The sequence below is a fragment of the Chinchilla lanigera genome, unplaced genomic scaffold (genome assembly GCF_000276665.1).
Source record: "Chinchilla lanigera isolate Chin_1 unplaced genomic scaffold, ChiLan1.0 scaffold00098, whole genome shotgun sequence".
In the NCBI taxonomy this organism is placed as follows: Eukaryota; Metazoa; Chordata; class Mammalia; order Rodentia; family Chinchillidae; genus Chinchilla; species Chinchilla lanigera.
The window spans coordinates 5,786,702-5,807,051 of NW_004955499.1; the positions used below are offsets into that span (position 1 = coordinate 5,786,702).

The 20,350-nt window shown below is 39.7% G+C and overlaps 1 long non-coding RNA gene across 1 annotated transcript; it reads right to left on the reverse strand.

Moving 5' to 3' along the window:
• Positions 1-716: 716 nt before the first annotated feature.
• Positions 717-18,140, reverse strand: LOC102018111. The gene is made up of 4 exons (XR_264221.2): positions 17,851-18,140; positions 6,292-6,395; positions 4,147-4,256; positions 717-1,767 (listed from the first exon to the last, which is right to left on the reverse strand). It is a non-coding gene; the product is annotated as an uncharacterized LOC102018111 (long non-coding RNA).
• Between the last annotated feature and the right edge of the window lie 2,210 nt (positions 18,141-20,350).

The window sequence follows — 20,350 nt, forward strand, 5'->3', positions numbered from 1 at the left end:
TATTACTTTAGAAAATTGCACCATACAGAAAGGTTTGTTTTGGAAAATTAACGCCTTGCTAGGTGATGTATGAATCACCATAAAATCTCAAATTAGTGAGCTCAACAATAATGAAATTTCATCATAGCTGAGAAACGGAGTAAAGAGTACAGCTTAATTTGGTGTTTGCAGAACTGGCCTTTCACCGAGTGTGAAGCCATTATGCATAGTGTAGTTTAGATCACTACAGTGTCATGGGTGAAAATTCTAAAGACTTGCAGCAAACTTCCAAAGCATCGGTCACAATGCACAGCTTCTAAGGTAATGATTTAGGGCAAGATTTTAACAATGGTAATCTCCATTCTTGTGACCACCTCATTTTCCTCCTTAAGAATTTCCAAGTGAACTCCATCCTAGATGACATTTAATTTTGAAAACCTTCCACTACTTCAGGACAACCTGAACAATTTCCACCACTTTCTGTTTCTGATCATTCATTAATATTTTTTATTTTAAAGAGAAAAGAACAAAAGCAAAGATAAGAGCAAAACAACACCAAAACATAAAAACTACAGAATTTCCCAAGGTGATAAGAAATTAACAATGGTTATCATATTACGTATTGTTATCTTTAAAGTGGTCACTCAGATAACCAGATATAGGCATGTAAGATTGGTCAAACCATTAAACATTAACTGTTCCTTTCAATGAAGCAATAGAAATTAGTAGTACAATTATCTTAGTTATCTTATGTATATATATACATTTTTCCCTTCTTTCTTTTCTCTCATTAATTTTAAGATTCAACATGCAACCTTCCTTCCTTGCTCATTGCTCTGTATATAGAACAAGGTTACTTCCCAGTTCCTGTATCTCTAAGTCTTCTCAAAGCCAATAGAAAACTTGACACCTGCTAGTTATGAAGTTGCACATTCCTGCCCGCTCCTGTGTGGAACCACCCCATGCTTGTACTTCTGTGTATACTTCCTCTTCTTCCACCCCTTTCTGTAACTTTCCGACTCCTCAGAAAAGCTGCCCTCTTGAAAATGCTCACACTGCCTACATTTACATCTCGAGTACAGCTTGTGGACTTGCCATTTTGCCATGTTCTTTGAAAGTGCATTTTATTCCCTTACAAACACGTTGCAAGAATAGCATATTTAAAACTTGTTATTAGGATAAGTTTGCCATACACAATGAATATATTCTTTATGAGGTACATACACATAGAACATTTTGTTTGTTTTTACTTCTCCTTCCCTTCAACCCGTCCCACCTCCACAATGTCTATCTCCCAGTTTTTTCTGATCTTTCTTTAATTCAGCTCTTCCAAATATTTGCAAGAACAGTATGTTTCCATTGTCCCCATTGCATACATGATGCAGTTGAAATTCTTTTGGATTAGATGAGTAGAAACAGTGGAGGAAAGAGAATATTATTTTGGGTAGTCTCTTAAGGGTTTTTCCAGCTCTGATGTTCCATATATAAGTGTTGTCATGGAAAGAAATATGTAAAATGTATCTCCACTATAAAATGAGGGAATAGCCTCTCTTGTTGGACCAAAAGTTTGTACCTCGGTTGTTAACAGATCTCCCCGAAGTTGGGATGAGGTGTCTTTCCTCGTGGGAAATGAGGACTGTCTGAGAAGGTTCCAGGTCCTGTGATTTCTTGCCTACAAGTCTGCACCAGAGTCCACGTTCCACCATTGAAGACAAATTGCACAGTGATAAAAGAGCCTTTTCTCAATGGAAAAGAGTGTTGTGTTCATGAGATGCTAAAACGGATGTCCTGTGGGGCAGGGGGAAGAAAAACAAATTGGTAACGATCTCTTGCCTTAACAGTTAGGTAAAATGAATATTTTACATACTACAAGCACACAAAATAAATGACTACAAATTAATGTGAGGGTCTTAGATTAAGTAAATCTGAACAGGCTTTTTCACTTTTCACTTGATTGTATGCACTGGGGGAGACGTTAAAGCATGGCTTTCTCAAATATTTGGTACACTCATTTCTGCCTCTGAGACGGTAACGTAATATACATGTACTGTGAATTTATTGGGTTGTAAATGCTACTCCTCTTGACACGCATCAGAGTAGAAATACTCCCTAAAGAGGTAATAGATAAAACCAGTGTCCATGTCTTAGGGTTTGGGGTCTTGTGGTTGTACACTATTATCACTGCAGGGGAAAGCTGAAGAAATCATGGTTGCAAAGTCAGATTGGTCTGGATAGACACTGGACTTTTTTTCAGGTCTTGAGATTAAAGCCAGGGTCTTTGCACTGAGCTACATCCTATAACTGTTCTTACTTCCTCCCTCCCTCCCTCCCTTCCTTCCTTCCTTCTTGCCTTCCTTCCTTCCTTTTCTTTCTTTCTTTCTTTTTGAAGATTGCTTACAGAAGTTTCTTTTTAAAAGAAACTTTATTTTTTGTTTTAAAGAGAAAACAAAAACAAAATAACAAAAACAAAGACATAAACTATTTCTTTCTCTTTCTTTCTGTCTTTCTATTTCTTTATTTCTTTCCTCTTTCCTTCTGTCTTTCCTTCTTTCTTTCTTTTCTTCCAAATAAGGTCTTTCAAATTGCTAAACCACCCCAGTGGGGCTGGAACTCACAATTATCCTGTCTTATCTTCCCAGAGTCCTGGGATTACCAGAGAACACTACCACACCAGGCTTGCACTGGCATTTTGGAGAGCTTCCCTGGTAATTCTAATGCATAGCCAAGGTTCAGAACACTTGGCTAAGGCCAAGCACAAGATCGAGTTGTTGAAGTCCTGCATAAAAATGCTTAGGACTCATTCGTATGTTCTTGGAGAGTGAAATTTAGAAATGAATAGTGATGAGGTAATGAACAAAGGATGCATGCAGAGTCTGGAAGAGCAGCCATTAGGGAAAATTTAAAACTCTCTATGGATTGAGGGAACATCAGAGTCTTTTGACACTGGTGTGGGCAGGATGGTGAGAGAGAGAGAAGCTTAAATGCGGAAATATCCTTTCTTCCCCTATTTTTATGTTTCTGCCAGCCCGGGCTACTCAGGGAGAACAGGGCAAAGGACTCTAACTTTGCCTGACTTATACTGTTCCTCTCACATGTCAATATGAATACACATTCATCAACGTGACCACAGAGTCCTGCTCTTAAATTCCACATTAACACTTGCCATGAGACACATTGTTTAAGAACCAGCGCTGTGTGCTAGTCACAGTAATTGTGAAACCAATTCCAAATTATAGATTTCACTCCCATGAAATTGCATCTCCATGGCAGAGTGTGCAAGCCACAAATAATAAGCTTTCTGTCTGCCTGTGCGTGCACTGTTGCAGTCATTAAAATGCATTCTGCTTCTCTTTAATTTGTACACAGAAGCCAGCAGTCAATAGTGTCTCTGCAAGCCCCTTTATCCCCTTGCCTTTTTGTCTCATCTGCAATGCCATCTCTCTGCTGGAAATGGATACCTATTTCCCAATCTTAAATTATTAAATTTATGTCATTTTCACCACCTCCTAGTGACCTAAGCCCACACCAGAGTGAGCATCCATTTCGGTCTTCTGTTGTGTCATTTTCAGTCTGTGTTTCTTCAAAATAGAAAAAGTCATACGTTCAAGTCCACTGCAGAAAGTAGGTGGTACAATTTATTTTTAAATAAATACCATGCCTACTTTTGGAAAAGCAGCCTCGGACTATAAATATATTCGAGTGAGGGAGAAAATGCAAAATCCACTTTTCTGCTTTTATCCTGTACATCTAAAAGTCATTAATATTTCATTTGTGCCCTGAAAGCATTTCTTTTCCATCTATACAATACCCAAACCTATTAAGGAATTTTAAGCAATATGAACAGAAAGGTTTTCTGTTTCCCTCTCTTCTTATAAGTAACACCGAGTTGAAAGTTTCAGGTTAAAGGAAGGCTTTGGGAGCATTCACATGGTGAATGTACCTAGTTCATGGCTCTTCCCGGACATGCATTATTTAGTATACTGTGTTTGGGGAAATGTATTTTGCACTTGGGTTTTGAAAGAGAGATTTGTGAAATGGTGTTTTGTGCCTGAGTTTTGCTTTTGCCAAAATCACATCTGCAAGGATGGGTGTCTGTAGTTCCACATGCACAACTACCATCCAGTGCACACAGATGTTCCCAGCTTGGAACTCCAAGGCATGCGTTACCTGTGCGCAGCACATCAGGTGACTTGGAGACAGCTACACGCATCCCTCTATATCCCTGTCTTTGTGATCTCACAAAAAGCCTGGAGAAGGACATGGACTGCACGAAGGACCTGGCAAGACAGGAAAAAGAACATAGCAAGCCACAGGCACAATCAAGCGTATATTTCTTCGCCCTTTTACCATACTGGGTCTCTTTCCTCTCCTCATCACTTGGCCAGTGTCTCTGGTCCGAGGGCCTGGTGCCTGAAGGTGACGTTTCTGTTTTTACCTGGGCCACCTTAGCTGAGCAGGCCCTGGCTCCAGCATACACAGTACCCCCAAATCACACACCCCTCTCTTTCCACTCTCTCCCATCATCAGGTTTGCCCATGGCAAACACTGGCAAATTAGAGTGATGGAAATAATTCATATTCTAAAGGCTTACTCATTTCACCAAGTACAATAGAAGTGTTCAGCATTAAAAGAGATTTAATTTTTAGCATAATTTCAGACTATTTTCTGGGCCACTTCACCATCCATTTCTCTCTTAAAGAATGGTTCCAAGGCCATCTTCCCCGTTCTGACCACTGGGATGCACCCTATTCTTACGACACAACCTTGTGGGAATGAATCTTTCCTTAGCTGATATCATGACAATGGGATGATGTCCTTTTTCTGTAACAGAGCTGGAGATCAAACCAAAGCCACTCAACATGCCAAGCACATGCTCCACCACTGAGCTACCCACCCACGTGGAGCATTTTAATATGCAGCTCTAACCCTAACATTTTCCAACTGTACTACCCGCCTTCTAACCTTTCAACTCCTTTCCACCGAAAAAGGCCTGGCTTTGCTAAGGTGTGCACCCCCGAATACATATCTGAATTTATAAGCATGTTAGTGTTATAAATTTCTTCATGTGTGTGAATTCACTTTTTCTAAAAAAAGGGCAGTTCTTTCATTTGAAGCAATATAAACCTATTAAGTTGGAGAAATCATTTTAACCCATCTGACAGAATGTAATAGTCAGAGGGAAAACTGTCTACTCAAAACTCGTACTTATCTAAATATTGTACTTGGGGTGACTGTGTAAAATAAATGAACTGGAAAATGGTAGCATCCTTCTGTAAGAGCAAAGATTTGTGGTATATCTGACAATTTTAGCAGGTTTTTTTTTTTTAATTCAGTTGAACAATGTGCCCTGTTTTCTATTTGTTGTTGTTAACTAAGTTGTATTTGGCTATTTTTAGCTTAAAGATTATGCAGAAATCTGAAAATTGGGCAAGAATAGCATTGTACCTACTAACAATGCCTATTTTCCTGGAATGAAGGGGAACATCACTTATATAGTGTCTTAACTTGCACAGCTCAAATTTTAACGTGACAAAGAGATATTTCTCTGGAAACCAAGAGAACTATCATTTCTTTTCTCATTTGACATCTGCAGAATAAGAGTAAGTATTTCTTAATTCACAGGAAGGTGAGGCTACTTTTCAAGGGATCCACCAAATTAATCTACTGGAGTAGATGCCGTTTCTTCAGCCCATGTTTGTCTTAAATATAGCGTACACACAGACGACGCACATATGAAAATAGCTCAAGATTTAAATAGGTGACACTGTTTCATAAGTAAAAGATGACTCTTGATTGTGATATAAAAGCCGCTATTTTAATACTTTCAGCAATCATCAGTGTCCTTGTTTTTTCCACATTGTTCCTATATTTTGAATATAATTAATGGAAAGGTTTAGCTTTGCCTTTCAGAAAATTTACGTGTTTTTTTTTTTTAATTTGACTTGAGTAGCATTTGCTCATATAATGAACCAGCGCTCTGTTTCTAGCTACTTAGCCATCGATTTTTTTATCTGATTCATTTATTTGTTGACGGCTCTTCTTGTTCACAAAGCTTCCAAGGCTTCCACATTTATTAAGAAATGTTATCCCTGTGATGTGTAATTTCCACTTTGGAGATATCAGAATGCCAATGTCCAAGGGATCTATAATGAAGGCATGATTCAACATTGGATATCTCTTTCTGGTAATGCACCCCACAACATATCTGGGGTCCAATATAAGCCAATTACATTTCCACATAATTATCACACAAAAAACCCTGTAAATATTACCATCAACCCTGAGACCCCAGCTTTGGCTAAACTGACTTACCCAAGTCCACTCCCGGACATTTTTGGTAGGAATATCATGTGTGCTACTTGCAGCTCACTAAAAGTGACATGGCAAGCTCACATTTTCAGGTGTCTTCGTTGCTCCTAATGTGAAAAATCAAGAAGAGGCACGTAAGCAAAAATGAAAAAGTAGTGACCAAACTTCCAAATCAGAAAATTCACCTCCTGGCAACAGAAACCTAACAAGCACTCAGAGAAGCCAGACTTTGCTGCTGGGCCCTTGGCCCACAAGCAAGGTGACACCAAGAGGTTAAATTTCCTATCATCATGGCAGATGCTCCCTGAGTCTGGACACAGAGCCCTGTCTTTCAAGAAGTGAGGAAGGTTTTAAAAGCACTGCTGACTGCTTCTCAGAGCTAAGAGTCCTATGAGGGAGAGATCCTAGGGAGAAGGAAGGAATCAAACACAGCCTCCCTGCCAGAACTGAAGGAAGTGGTCTTCAGGGTCAGTAAATGCACTCACGGTCTGTCCAGTCACATCTCTGGACAGGGGCTCCAGCTGTGAGTTCAAGACCACAGAGGAAAGTCTTAGTTCATTTCTCCCTGGCTGTCACAAGATGCCTCAAGCTAGCTGCTTTATAAAGAAAATAGGTTTACATAGCTCACAGCACTGGAGGTCTGAGGGCATGACTCCAATCTCAAGGAAAGTGGCATCCTAATGCAGCCAGCGAATGCTGCAAAGGTCTTGCAATAAGACAAGAAACAGGAGGGATCAGATGTGCTCTTTTACAATTCTGTCTTCAGTGAACTGACTCACGCTGGATGACCAGCACTAATCCTTCTCAAGCCAATACCCCCATGACCTAACTGCCTTGTATTAAAGTCCTCTGACCTAGCTGTCTGCCAGGAGGTTCTGCCTTTCTAACCTCTCTATGATGCCACAGTGAGGTGCAACTTTTCAGCACATGGACCTTTAGAGGGACACACTCAAACCATGGCCATAGGCCACTATCAAAAGTAACCAGGTGTGACCTCCTACCTGTGTCACACTTTTCCATTTTGGTCCCTCCCAGGAGGCCTACAAACTCTCCTAGATCAAAAGCAGAGGATTCCAAAAAAAAAGCAGAGGATTGGCAAAACTCCTTACTACAAAGGGCTAGGCAGTAAATACTTTTGGTTTGGAGGCCAGATGGTCTCTGCCATTGTGGCTGTGTAGCATGGAAGAGGATACAGATGTTATGTGAGTGGACATGGCTGTGTCTCAGTAATACTTTATTTAAAAACAGATGACAGACAAGATGCATTTCACTTTGAATATCCCTGAGCCAAGGACTAATCAGTATCACACATTACTTTGAGTACAATAGTCCCCAAATATTCCTTGGTACATTTTAATGTTTCCTATACATCTTAGTTATTAATCAAATGTGATGTAATATTATTCTAAGAAGTCACTACTATTAAAGTCTCTAGCATTCTCTGCTATACCTTGGTAAGTAGAAAACTGAGTAGGGGATCTCAGTTTTATTACACCCATCCCTGAATGATCTCTATCCTAGGGTATTTACCTCTGTCATCTCTATGTCTCCATTCACCTGCCTTTTGATTTTGAAACACAAGAAAAGCTCGGCCTCAGGAAGGTTAAGCCAGCTAGCCAAGGTCAAATGTCTAGCCCACAACATAGCTAAGAGGATGAGATTCCAGCTTCCTGAAACCTTGTGCAATCCCTCTTCTCACAGACAAATAGCTTTTGCTGTGAAATGTGTCCCCGTTCAATCCTTGTGGCTCTTCACCCCTTCCATCAATGTTTTATAATGTTTCTCAGGTTGTTTGACCTTGATCTGCGATAGCTCTCAGTCAGCCAAAGAAGTTGTGCCACAAATTTAAATCTCTTTCTCTTGAAAATGAATTGCCTGCATAATCAGAATTAAAGAGTGGTTTCCTAGAATAACAAAATCGCCTTTAACTGGAAATCCGCCAGGCATTTTTTTCCCCCTAGTTCTTACTGCTCTTTTTAGACAACTAGGGTCCAGCTCATGGCCATCCCGAATAATGCAAGTGGGACGCTCAGAAGGACATAAAAAGCCCTTCTTGTACACTGGATTTTCAAGGGCCTTTGCTGATAGAGATATTTCGTTTTGTATTCCGTTCCGCTATGTCTGCGAGCAATTTCTTTATATGACCTCCTCTTGCAGGGACTGGCACACTTATCTCTTCCCTGGCGGCAACCCATGAAGTGTCTGTCTGCAGAACGTCTGGGCGATGATAAGGGGAGCTGTTCGGGTCATTTCCTATTTTGTGCAGCGTCTCTTACCCAGATGCATCTTGTTCTTTTTTTTTCCATGTCCAGTGGCTCTCGAATTTACCACCCTAACCTTAGGTTACACGTTTAACTAAGAGCTCTACAGCTGAGGCAAAATGCTTATAAATATATTAGAAAATGCACACCACACACACAGTTCATCATTAAAACAACTGCACTGTAGAAGGATTACTGAGGTAAAGAATGAAGAGGGTTCAGTTCTCCAATTGTGCAGCCAAAACCAGTGATTTATCTCTCATCATGTTGACCGTACATATTTTTTTGACAAATATATGGGCATATTCATTGAATATGCTTTCTTGAAAGACAGTGAAAAGGAGATAATGCATTAAACACCGATAAGCACACACACACACACACACACACACACAGGTATTTCTTAGAGAAATCTATGCCAACTGTGTACTTTGAGTGTTGCTTTTAGCTGTTTGGAAAGCTGAATAATGCACACAGTTTTAATTATAATACTCAAGAAAGAAAACAAGAAAAATCTTGAGCTGTGGAGCATGGATTTTGTGCTCCAGAAATGCATGGCCACCTCTGTTCTTTTTATCACTCAGCCAAAATTCTCCTTTGAAGGAAAACACCTGGGTACTTTGATGCCAGACAAGCTCTGTGATACTGCAAATGGGGAAGATTTGCGTGTTACAAGGCAGAAAAGAGGCAGTTACCTTGAAAAGCGTTAGTTTATGGCTAGCAGTTAGGGCGTCCGGTCACTGATAGTCTCCCTGATAATGCCTTTCCGTGTGTACTCCTTGAACTTGGAGTTGAATAAATGCTCACAAATGACATCTTAACCAAGCGATTCCCTACTGGGTTAAATAACCCTTAGTTATTGCAGGCTGATCAAGCCCGCAATCTCCCAAGTGAGTGGACGGTGAAGACTTGAATAAATGAGACAATTGAAATGATTTCAGGGCTCCAGGAGAGTCTAACTCTCTCACAGCATATGGTATGCTCTGGTTTTAGACCCAGACTCCTCTGAGCAGCCTGTATTTATTTGGTTTACAAACAAAGGAGGAGGATACTCAAGAAAATGCAGGAATCTGAGCAGAACCTTGGTAGAATTTTCCCAAGTAGTAAATTAAGACAATCAGGAAAACTATCTTATTTTTAGGTTGGTATTTATCATAGGAGTGTGGAGCCTACAGCTGCAGTCTCCTTATAGTTAAACGGGGGTTGGAGCCAGATGTCCTCAGCTGTGGCCTTATCTTGTCCTTTGAGGCATCACAGCTTCACACACCCATAAAGGCCTTAGGGTGACCAGTGACTCACAGAGGTTTGCTTACTATGAGTTCACTGCCAATCCCCAGACAAGGTGCCTAAGCTTCAAACAACTCAAAAGTAATCATGCAAAGCCAATTGGTTAATAGTAAATCCTGCTCAGAGCCACTCTGTAGTGGTCTCCAACAATTCCCCTTTTCAGATAATATGTACAGTTACAAAAGCCATTGTTCCCCATGCCATTTCCTCTGAAGGATCACATACAGTAGAAGGAATTCATCACAAATAAGCAAACAGATTCACCAGTATTTTGCTTATTTATGCCCACAGTCAAAATGGCACTACATACAATGTCACCACTTTGACTTGAAATCTATGGCCATGCTCATGTAGAGGAGAAGTAGAAACACTTGCTGTGATTTGAAGGTGTTTCCTCTCTAGAACTCAGGTTGAACCTCTGTTTTAGTATTACAGTGTTATTAAGACATGGGACCTGTGGAAGATAGCTCAGGTCAGATGCGGATGGAGATATCATGGTGCCATTACTGGATTTAAAAGGAGAGGATGAGGGGCCAAGTTAGCATTCTTGCTCTGCCTTCCTATAAGACATCCTCTGCGATGTTATGAGCAGGAGGAAGGCCCTCACCAGATGCCAAGCAGATGATGGTGCCATGATCTCTGACTTCTGGAATGATAAACTAAGTGAAACTGTTTATTACTACTTGGCCTGTGCTGTTTACTAATACCAACCAAAAAGTTAAAAGAAGGTCCTCTCCAACAAGCCTCTCCACTTTATGATGATCACTTATTCTGACTCCTAGTAGCCCAGTAGTTTATGCTACCCTACAGAAAAGTACACCCCTAACACAGTCCATCAAGATAACCCTGCAGGTCTCTTCTGCCTTTTCTTTCCTGCCTACTGAGGCCAGCTATGTGTTCAAAGACATGGATCACTCTCCACACTGGAGACAGCCCTAGTTTTAGTCCTGACTCCACCGCTTGGTTATAACCTTCTCAGTTGACTTACTCTCTGCTATAGTTCAGATCTTGACTCTCCCCCAGAAGCTCTGTGTTGAAGGCTTGATTCCCAGCCTGTGGTGCTATTGTGAGGTACTGAAAACTTTCAGAGGTAAGGCCCAGTGGGAGGAAGCTGAGTCACTGGGGGTATGGCCTAGAAGGGGCTACTGGGCCCCAATCCCTTCCTTTATCTTTCTCTTTGTTTCCTGGCCAACATAAGACAAGCAGCCTCTTCTGTCATGAAAGTCTGCTGTGATGTACTGTGTCATCACTGACTCAAAGCAACAGGTGACCATGGACTGAAACCTCTGGAACAGTAAGCCAAGATAATCCTTTCTTCCTTTTAATTTATTTCCTTTGGGTATTTTGTCATAGTGATGAAAAGCTGACCAACACATTCTCTTAGGCTCAGCTTCCTCCTATAGAAAATAGATGTGCTGATATGTACCTCATGGGTAAAATGAAGATTTACCAGAGGATATTGACAGAGTGCAGAGCAAAATGTCTAGTCCTGAAGGGTCTAGTATAATCAGAAGTTTTTGGTTTTTTTTTAATCTCCTTATATCTCCCACCATGGCATGGTCATGAGCAAGGTAATTCACACCCCACACCACAAGCTATGCTGCAATCAGAGCCGCATTGGCAAAACACCCAGATGTAGTTCTTGGCTTGACATTTTCTTCCACAGAGAACCCTGGAGACACAGTTCTCTTAAAATAGGAGAAGATATAGTTTCTTGTGATAGTAATCCAAAACTCCCCACCCTAATAGCACTAAATCCTCAATTTCATGATGTGCCAATATCGATGAACATTTATTTGTGTCTCACCCTCTTAGTTCCTAAAACTTTCCTTGAAAAGAACATCTTCCGGCAAATGATGAACTGTCTAGAGGAACAAAGGAAAAGTGTACAGCATAAATACATGTTCATATTAGAACAACGGTGGCTTCTTCCTTATCTGAGTTGAGCCTGTATACTAGGGTGCTTGAGTGTTGTACATTTCCATTGACTGCTTAATTTGTTTCAAAACCACGAGCAAACTGAACACAAAATAGAGTATGAGTCTGAACTTCCCAAACACCTACTCATGGTAGAGGAACATGTAAAGAAAGTGGCAATTTTCACTGTCAACTTTTTCTTTTTTACCTTTTATCATAAGGTGATTTTGCTCACACCCATCTAGTGACCGGCATGAATTGTGATGTCCTCATTAACATCTGCTGCCCCATATGGCACCTTAAAATGTGACAAGTGTAGGCATGTTAATTTTCTTAAAGAAAGCAACATTGAACCACATTTGTTGTGAGAGGTGAGAAACAGGTGCTCTGGCTTGTTGTTCACGGGGAACCTTATGGTTTCCAAATTTAAACCACCTTGTGAGGTCAGTTCCAGGCTGTGGAATGTGGCCTCCATTTAGTCGACACTGTCTCCGTGTTCCTATTTCCTCTCCAATGACCAAATCAAAGGTCAGGCTTTCCTGGGAACATGTGAGCCAAGTGTGGGAGAACAGGAAAGCAGAGAGAAGATTGGACATATTGGAAGGAATTCTAGGGAGATGACTTCTGGTGGCTTCCGGTATTTTCCCCAGCTATTTTGTCTCTCTGCCAATTCTTTTTTTCTTAGCATGTCCAGTCACCTGACTCTGGATCCAGAATGCTTACTGGCTCCTCTAAGTACTTGAATTACAAACTTGGATGCTTCCAACTTCACTGAGCTGAAGTCCCCTGATGTATGCAGTAGAAATAACTTCACTCAACAGACATTCACCCCAGTACCAGAGAAAAACAAAAAAACAAGAAAACAAACAAACAAAAAAAAACAGACATTCACATGCTGTTTTGATTTCTTGGAACGATGATCAGTGGCCACCATGCATGAATTTTTTCCATCCATCTTTTCAACCTCATGGCATTGGCAATGATCTTATCCATGGCTATGGATAGAGAAATAAAGGTCTACATAAGCACCTTCTCAGACCTCACAGGTCACAGAAAGACAACTTCTCAGGTACAAAGGTGAGATGGTCAGAGTTAAAAGTGACTTCTAAACCTGGCTCCCCACACTTACGGTCTCCCTATAGCTGTATTAAAATGTTAAGACAATTGAACAAAAACGTGTATGGGACAGCACAAGGACAGTTGCACGGGAGGCAATCACAAAACATGTAGAAGCTGTCTTTCTTCCTGAACTAGTGATAATGCTGTGATCTGCAATGCTTGCCTCCACCAGTCCCTGTCTCCGCTGATTCCCCTCTTTTGCTGTGTGACTTTTGTCCTCTTTAGACTCCATGTGGTCCATTATATTATTCTACTTTGGAGAGCTCTGCAAAATGAACTTCTTGGGGTTGGAGGAGAAGCTCAGTGGTATAGAACATATGTTAACTATACATGAAGTCTTAGATTCAATCTCTAGCACAATGAATAAGTGAATGAATGAATGAATGTTAAAAAAAATTCTTCAGCCAGGTGGCAACATGAACCACCACTCTGCCACATGCATGCCTTATTCCTGTTACAGCAAAAATTCAGGCTGTATTCCACAAGAGACCAAAGAGAACAGACAAAGTTTTAATTTAGACCGGTCCCCTCTCATCCCGACTTGCAAGTCAGGGAAGTGGGCCTGGACCTCTCTTTGTTCCCAGGTTATATACATTTTTTGGTTTCCATGGTAACAGAAAGGAATGTAGCCCTGGCCACATGTTGTTTTCCTTGTGCTATGTAACCGGGTCAGGCTCCAGTCATGAGCCCAACCACAATGATATATGCTTTCTGTACTCTGATCTACATGTCCCCCTTTAGATAACCATACATTTCCTTTATGGTTACAATGTTTATCTAGGGCCAGGGAAGGGATGAAACAACCCAGGCAGGGTCATAGGTGGTTATCTGGGCCTTGGTGTTCTTTGTCTTTGGAGAAGCAATCCATGGCTAAGTCAGGACTGCAAAGTTAGCTCTTTACAACCCTCTGGGATGTTTCTCAAGACACATTTTGAGGCTTGCACTAAGGCTAGAATTATTCTATCTTAAAATGATATGCTAAGAGTCATTGTCCCCTACATTCCGAATCACTCCCTACTTCAGAACTTGTATTGTTTGCTCACGCCTATGTCTGGTAATCCAGGTAATTACTTTGAAGATAACAATATGTGATGTAATAACCATTGTCAGTTTCCTATCATCTTGTTTTGAAATTCTGTATTGTTTTTATTGGTTTTTCTCTCTTTAAAATTAAAAAAAAGAAAGAACAAGTGTTTGCCAGTGTCTTGGTTACTTTTCTGTGATTGCTGAGACAAAATACCTGACATCCAATATTAAGGAAAGAAAGGTTTATTTAGCTTACGGTTTGTAGAGGTTTCAGCTCATAATTGGCTGGCTCCAAGGCAGAGTGGCACATGGCTGAGGGCAACAGCTCATGGCAGCAGAAACATAACAAAAGCAAAAAGAGCAAAAGGGAAGAGAGCAGGCAGAGAGAGCAAGCCTCTTTCCCTCCCTTATATCATATGTGAACTACCCACCCCAGTATGGATGTAACACTCACACCCATAATGTCAGCATTGGATCATGGATCAATCATAAACTCTAGAAGCCTGCACCCATGACTGCATGAGGCTTTGAGGGGGACATCCAGACACAAACCATAACAGCAAGTAAGAGCTCAATGCTTCTCAGAAATTTTGCTTTCCTTATACATAGTAAGTATCCATTCAATGACGGCTGCTTGATCAATACACTGAGTGTAACCCTTCATGTGGATGAGTTTGTGGAAAGTTTTCATTGCACCCTAAAGCTGAATTTATAATAGGAAAAAATGACATAGTGGTAGATTATGGGGATGAAAGGAGACAGAATCCCCTGAAGAGGGTTTTGAGGTGGGTTTGGTAGCTATAGGGCCACTCTATCTTATTCCAACTGTGCTGAGAGAAGACCCTGTGTCTCACTCACTCTCCATCCTCTCTCATTCTCACAGCATGGCTTAATCTGCTGCAAGATAGGACCCTATTTCAAGGCAGAGACAAATATAGTTCTTCAATTCCTTTTTCTAATTTTGTATGGGTTATCTATAGAAGTGTAAATGGTTCACAGCAAGGGATTGCTTCCCAGAGAAGTACATGGAAGACAGACATCTCCAGATTTATCTACTGCTTAACTTCAAAAACTAGAAGCATTTTAAAGGTAGGAGAAGTTCTGAGAGGGTCATTTTAGAAAGTGTTTTAGATTTTCCTGATACCAAATCATCAGCTGTTTAAGGAACTGACATTGATTGAAATTAGGTCAGGTGGGTTTGTTTTATTCATTTGGCTTTGTAAATACAATGGAAACCTTGGAGTCTAAGAAGAGAATAGAATAAGATGCACATGGACTTCACTTTAGAAAGAAAAGAATGAAATGTAAATCTCCATGACAAGCCTTAAATTTGCATTGGAATTATTAAAAAATGAGACCGACATTAAAAAATAATCAATTTGCTGGCATCTGAAAACATGGACACTTTCCCAGAATGCAGGAAAATGGGACAAATAGATTAAAATGAAAAGAGATTAAAATTACAAAGTGACAAAGAGAAGAATCAACTTATAATTAGTGTTCTCCAAGATGATTTGAAAGCAAATGGAGCAGAAATAATAGCCAAGGATTTAACAAAAGGGAACTTCTCTAAAGTGAGAAAACAACACAATTGCCAATTGAATGGCTTGACTTGGGTTTCAGGAAATGTTCATAAAAATAGAATGGAACCCAGACGTTGCTATTGCTGTGTCACCATAATTTCAATGGAAGTGAAGTAACGTCTATAACTACCCTGGCAAACAAAAGAAGTATGGCTGAACTGGTCTGCAGTTTCTTTGTAATAGCAAACAATAAAAGATCAAATAACATCTACAGAGTGTTGATAGGTGAGTCTTCAAGACTAAATACTTCATTCAAAGAGAGATTTCCTTCCAGTGTGAAGCAGGAAGAAGGTATATCTCAGGCATGGTCTGGTCCACAGTATGTACCATTCAAGAAAGTTTTATGGGATCTCATCCTACTGAAAAGTTTCTGCATATCTAAAGAAATCACCAGCAGAGTAAAAAGAAAACCCACAAACTTGGAATAAATTTTAGCTGATTGTCCCTCAGACAAAGGGCTTCTATCTAGAACATATAAAGAATTAAAAAATATCAGCCCCTCCAAATTCAAAGACCCAATCCAAAAATGGGCAGCTGAGATGAATACACACTTCTCAGACAAGGAGATACAAATAGCAAATAAATATATGAGAAAATGTTCAACATCATTAGTCATTCGGGAAATGCAAATTAAAACAACACTGAGATTCCACCTTACCGCAGTAAGAATGGCTAGCATTAAGAAATCAACCAATAACAAATGCTGGCAAGGCTGTGGAGAAATAGCAACCCTTCTCCACTGCTGGTGGGAATGCAGACTGGTGAAACCACTGTGGAAATCAGTTTGGAGATTCCTCCAAAAACTAGGTCTAGAGGTCCATTCAACCCAGCTATCCCCCTGCTGGGTATTTTCCCAGAAGATCTCAAAACATCATATCACAGTGATATATGTGCACCTATGTTCATAACAGCACAATTTGTAATTGCTAAAATGTGGAAGCAACCCAAATGTCCATCCACCGAGGATTGGATAAGAAAATTGTGGTACTTTTATATAATGGAATATTACTCAGCTGTAAAGAAAGATAAACTCGAGGCTTTTATAGGCAAATGGTCACAACTAGAGACCATACTCATAAGTGAAATAAATCAAACATACATGTGCAAGCACCACATTGTTTCACTAGTGTAAAACTTGCAAGAGTTAATTTAAACTCGGAGGTATGATAGACACTGTGAAATGATAGGAAACCACTCAAGAGTAAAGGGCAACTGGGATATGGGAAAAGAGAAGGGAAAGAAGGAGAAATTTTGTATGTATGTATATATAGGATAGTTAACATGGTTGTTTTTCTGTCTTCTATTTCTATGCTGAAAGAAACTGTCAATGAGTCTTTGGTTGATCAGTATTGCATTTCTGTATCTGTTTTCATGAGAAGCCACTTTGAAGATATCAATATGTAGTACAACAACCATTGTTAATTCCCTACCACTTTGTTTGTAACTCTGTATTGTCTGTACTGTTCTTTTGCTATGTTGTAAAATGTTGTCTGTCTGTTAATGTTTTCCTCCTTTTATTTTTAAAATAAAAAAAAAATAAAAAAGGAAGTTTTATGAAAAAAATGACTTGAAAATATATTCCAGTTGACCAAGATATAGATTAAAATAGTGAATGGAAAACTGATCTGGAGGAAGAACACTTGATTAATGTATTCAGCTTTCCGGACAGTTATTGAAATGTGATCCCAATTGAAGAATGAACTCAACATAATCATTGGAAAGGGTTAAACAATAAAAAATAATAATAATGACTGTAGTCATCACTATCTTATTACACTCCCACTGGATGGTAGTTCCTCTGAATTAGAGCCCACATCAGTCTTATGGCCATTAAAAATTATTACAGTCAATATATAGAGAGAAAAAACATAGATGATAACATGTACCCAAGATGATATAGATGCTTTGTAAGATCTAAGTTCAGGATTACAACAGTGGTGCCCTATTTCAAGTGAGATGGCTAATTAACGGTGGTACACCAGCCTTCGTATTTAGCAGAGATCTAGATCAGTAGTTTCCCAATGTGTCTACACATCAGAATCTTCCAAGGAGCTTCAAAAATGACGCTTGTGTTTCTCCACCCCTGAGATGATGGTTTGATTTTCTGCATGTCATCTGCTACTTGGGGTTACATTTTCATTGGCAGGCAATATTTGAAGGAGCACCTATGTTTTTATCCAGTTTCTTTACGATCCTTCAATGTTTGGATCATGTAGTCCTGCTGTGTGTTCAGCCCTTACATTTTGGGTGATGTCTTGATTACATTTGAGAGGATGATTTGGCAAGGAAAACATGCTCTCCACAACCTTCCCAGCACATTGCCGCTACACTTTCCAATCTGAATCAATTCAGATGCATGTTGTACTTACAGTAATATCTGTGTTATGCTCACATCCCCCAGTAATTATGTCTGTATTCTCCTCTTGCTTTTGGCTGTGTCTCATAAGACACACAGAATCATTGAAGTCAGAGGTGGAAACTCGGATACCTGCAGAAGACAGGCAGCTGTTACATAGTTGCATGTGTGTGATTCAGGTTAAACGTGAATGGGAGGACCCTGGGATGGCTATAGTTGAAGAATGATTGCTCACTGTAAGAAGAAGGTAGTGCAGGAGGATTAGGTGATAAAGGAAATGAGTGCAAAAAGAATAAAGAGGGAAAAGAAGAAGAAGAGGAAGAAAAGAAGAGAGAAAAAAGGAGGAGGAGGGAAAGAGAAGGAGGAAATTTTAGAAAGAGAAAAGTACACACTCCAGGCCAAACAATGCATACCTTTGCAAATTAAGTCGTCCTCTGTGTCTTTTGTATCTTTGTTCGTGGTCATGCATTGAGGAGGAAGTGTTAGAGTTACAGCCTGTAACTTTCTAAGGAAATGTGAACACATCAATTTCTTTTGGTAGATGTTTCTATAGAAAACAAATACTCTATACTGAGCAATGTTCAAGACATAGACCACATATCATGAACTGGATTATTGTTTCCTTCTGCAGAATAAAGGCCATCCCCAGGAAAGTGTAAAGAAGGAAGTCGAGGAGAAAGACTAAAGCTCATCCTACCCCACCTGCAGGAGAAGTCACTGATGTAGATTATTTGTCACGAAAAAGAACCAGTACAGAGAGTTTCCCTCAAGTAGCTTCAAAGGCTCTTTCTGTGAATAAATGGAAAACATATTTCCCTCATATATAAGGAATCAAAAACCCCACTCCAAACAATCACGTGAAAGGGACAATTGCTGTCTCCTCCAACTATATGGTTGACCAGTTGCGCAAAATGGTAATACCTTTACCAAGAATTGTAAATAACATTCCACTGGGTCCAGTGGCCACCATGCAAGTTTTCCCTATTGGAAAATGGTGAGATGATTTCTTTCTAATAAAAGAGTTCCATAGACATTATCTTTAGTCTTGACAGACCAACTACTCAGAAAAATTCTTTCCTGAAATTTTTTTACAGGAATACTTAGTTGTTATACACATGCTAGCAAAGGATCTGAAAGAAAATAGTATGAGAGATCTTAAAACAAGTGTATGAAAAGAAAAAAAGGAAGTTGAGAATGTCACTCATTTTTTTTAAGAGCTTTTCAGAGGAGTAAATCCTTAGCTAACTTCTGATTCTAGCTGGCTCCTTTTATCATCCTCTCTTTGATGATAGCCATTAGTTATGGTTTGTGTCTGGATGGCCCCTGAAAGCTTCATGCTGTCATGTGGCAGGCTTCTAGAGTTTATGATTGATTCATGGGTGTGAGCGCTATACCTGCCCTGGGGCAAGTAGTTTACATACAATGTAAGGGAGGAAAAGAGGCTGCTTGCCTCTGCTCATCCCTTTTGCTCTTGTTGCCTTTGCTATTTTCCACCGCCATGAATGATTGCCCTGTGCCATGTGCCACTCTGCCTTGGAGCCAGCCAAGTATGGACAGAAACCTCCACAAACTGTGAGCTAAATAAACCTTTCCTTCCTTAAATTTGGGCATCGGGTATTCTGTCTCAGCAATAAGAGAAAAGTAACCAAGCCACCATGCTAACATGTGTGAAAGGATAGCTCATTATAGTTTTGATTTGCATTTCCATGATGATTAACAATGTCAAACAACCTTCCATGTACAGTAGCTGTTGGTCTCTCTGTCTTCTTTGGAGAAACGTTAGCTCAAGTAAATGAAGTGAGCCACAGTAGGATAAATGCTGCATGAGTGTACCTAGATGGGGTATCTAAGGTAGCCAAAGCAACATAAGCTTACAATACAGTGGCAACTGCCAGGTGCTGAGGGAGTGGTTGGAATGGGGAGTAGTTTAATGTCTATACAATTTCAATTCCACTAGATAGATAAATTCTGTAGATCTGGTACATACCATCATACCTTAATTTAGCAAAATCATATTGTGTACTTCAAATTTTAACTGTGTAGATCTCATAATAAGTGTTGTTAAGTGTGTACGCTAAGTGTATATTCTACCACTGAACTATACCATCAGCTCTATGTCTGTCACAGCTGACCCACTTGAAAGAAATTATAACATCAATAGTAGAATTAGGAAAATGATAATATTAAATGTAAGGAAATGGAGCTGACTATTTAAAAGTTGATAGTATGGCTTGTTTTTAATTTCTGAAAGCTATATTATGGTATAGCAAGGGCAAATCCAAAAAAGCTCTTTAAAAAAATAAAGCAAGTATATTTGAAAAGTCACTGCTAGATAATGGGACGATTTTTCCATTTACAAATTGTTAATCTGTATTAAAAGAGTCTTGCCAAAAAAGAACAGGGAATCTTTCATGAATTTATAGGCACTGTTTGCCAACCTGATTCAATTTTTCTCTTGTTGAAACTGCTTCATTAATTTAATGTGCAAGAAATAAATATTTGATGTGTAATTA